The sequence below is a fragment of the Penaeus monodon genome, chromosome 14 (assembly GCF_015228065.2).
Source record: "Penaeus monodon isolate SGIC_2016 chromosome 14, NSTDA_Pmon_1, whole genome shotgun sequence".
NCBI classification, from domain to species: domain Eukaryota; kingdom Metazoa; phylum Arthropoda; class Malacostraca; order Decapoda; family Penaeidae; genus Penaeus; species Penaeus monodon.
The window spans coordinates 34,578,055-34,580,941 of NC_051399.1; positions in this window are offsets into that span (position 1 = coordinate 34,578,055).

Genomic DNA, 2,887 nt, shown 5'->3' on the forward strand with positions numbered 1-2,887 from the left:
ATATTTTTAAAATTTTTTTTATATTTTTATATTATTATATTAAAAAATTTTTAAAAATTTTTATAAAATATATAAATATAAAATATATAAAATTGAAAATAATATAATTTAAAATTTTTAAAAAAATTTTAATTTTTAAATTTAAAATTAATTTTAAAAAATCTAATTAAAATATTTATTTTTATATATATTTTTAAATTATAATTTTTTAAATTTAAATTTAATTTAAATATATTAATTGTATAATTTAAAAATTTTTTTTAAATAATTTAATAAATTTTATATTAATATTAAATTTTATTATTTAAATATTATATATTTAAAATAATATATAATTATATATTTTAATAAATTAATATTTTAAAAAATATTAAATTAAATAAAATTTTAAAAAATAATATTAATTAATTAATTTAAAATTAAAAAATAATTTTTATATATAATTTTTAAATATTTATTATATAATTATATTTAATTAAAATATTATTATAATATATTTTAAAAATTTAATAAAAATATAAAAAATATTAAAATAAATATATATTATAAAAATATAAATATAATAAAATTTTTTATTATATAAATTTTTTTAAATAAATTATATTTTTAAATAATAAATTATTATAATTTTTTAATTATTTATATTATAAAATAATATAATTTTAAAAATATTAAATTTTTATTATATAAATTATTTTTATATATTTTTTTAAAAAAAAAAAATTTATAAAATAATTTAAATAAAAAATATTAATAATTAAATAAATAATTTTATATTTTATAATAATTTATTTAAAAAAATTTTTATAAATTATATTTAAATTTTTGGGTAAAATTAAATTATTATATTTAGTTTATTTTTAAAAAATATATTTTTATTTATATAAAAATTTTTTAAAAATTATATTATAAAAAAAAAATTTTACATTAATATATATTATTTAAAAAAATATACATTTTAAAAAAAATTTTATAAAAATAATATAATTAAAATTTTAAATATAATATAATATAATTTTATATAAATTTAAAAATTTTTAAAAAATTTTATTTAAATTTAAAAAAAAAAAAAATAAAAATTAAAAATTTTTTAAAAAAATAAAATTTTTAAATTTTTAAAAAAATTAAAAATTTTTTTATTTAAAAATAATATTTTTAATATTTTATAATTTAAAATTTTTTAAAAAAATTTTAATATTTTTTTTAAAAAATTTTTTAAATTAAACATTTATAAAAAAATTAAATAAAAATATAAATATAAAATTTTTATATTTATTTAAAGGGTTTTACATTAATTTAAATTTTTTTTAAAATATAATATTTTTTTAAAATTATAAATAATATTAATATAAAAAAAATTAAATAAAAATATTATTATTTAAAATTAAAAATTATAAAAAAAATATTAAAAAAAATTTATTTTAAAAAATAAAAGTTTTATTAATTTTTATAAAAATATTTATAAATTTTTAAATTTTTTAAAAATTTTAAAAATAAGGGTAAAAATATAAAATTTTATATATAATAAAATTATTAAAAATTTTTTTAAATTTTTAATTAAATTTAAGAAAAATTATTTTTTAATTAAATAAAAATTTTTTTTTTTTATTTTTATTTTTAATTTTTTTTTTTTAAAAAATTTTAAAAAAATTTTAAATTTTTTTTTTAAAATTTTTTTTTTTTTTTTTAAAATTTTTTTTTTTAAATTTATTTAAAAAATTTTTTTTAAAATAAAAATTTTTTTTTCTTCCCCTTGGGGAAAAATTTTTTTAGGGGAAAAAAATAAATTTTTTTTTAAAAAAAAAAAAAAAAAGGAAAAAATTTTTTTAAAAAAAATTTTTTTTTTTTTTTTTTTTTGCAATTTTTTTAAATTTTAAAAAAATTAAAAATTAAAAATTTTGAAAAAAGGCACCAAATCCCCCTTTTTTTTATTTTAATTTGGTTTTTATTTTTAATTTTTTTTTTTTGGGGGGAAAATTTTTTTTTTAAAAAAAAAAAAAAAGGGTTTTTGGGGGTTTTAGGTTTTTTTTTTTTTTTTTTTTTTTTTTTAAAAAGGGGTTTAAAAAAAAACCCTGGGGGAAAGAGGGTTTTTTTTGGTTTTTTTTTAAAAAAATCCACCCAATATTTCTTCCCCCCAAAATTTTTTTTGGTAAACAAAAAAAAAAAAATTTTTTTTTTTTTTTAAAAAAAAATTTTTAATTTTGCTTTGGGAAAAAAATTTTTTTAAAAAAAAATTTTTAATTTTAACTTTTAAAGGGGATTTTTTGGAAAAGAAAAAAGAAAAGGGTTTTTCCGATTTGGAGAAAAAGGGGGAAAAAAAAACAAAAACGCTTTTTGGCAAAAAATGAAGAAAATAAAAAGGCATAGGAAAGGCTGGGGGCCCCCCCAATGGGGACAGCAAAAAAGACCCAAATTTAAAATACCCCTTTTAGTTTTGACGAGTTCCCCCAAAAAATACACAAAACAAAATTTTTTTTGGCGTAAAAACACATTTTTTCATGCGGGGGGTTTTTTTTGGCATCCGGAAAGGTTTTTTTTCAGGGTTTGTGTATTAATTTATTTTTAAAAAAAAGTTAGAAGGGGGGAAAACTTGCCAAAAAAATTTTTTTCAAAAAACAACTTTTAAAAAAAAGATTTCCCCCCAATTTTTTTCTCTAAAAAAATGTTGGGGGTCCAGATGTAAAACATATAAAAATGTTTTAAATACAATTTTTTGGGGTAAAATTTTTATTACATATATGTTATAATTTAAAAAATGTTTTTTTAAAAAATTTTAAAATTAGTTATATATAAAAAATAATGGGAAAAAAATATTACAAATTTTTTTATTAAAATTTTTTTAAATATATGTAATAAAAATACCATATAAAAGTTTTAATTATAAAAA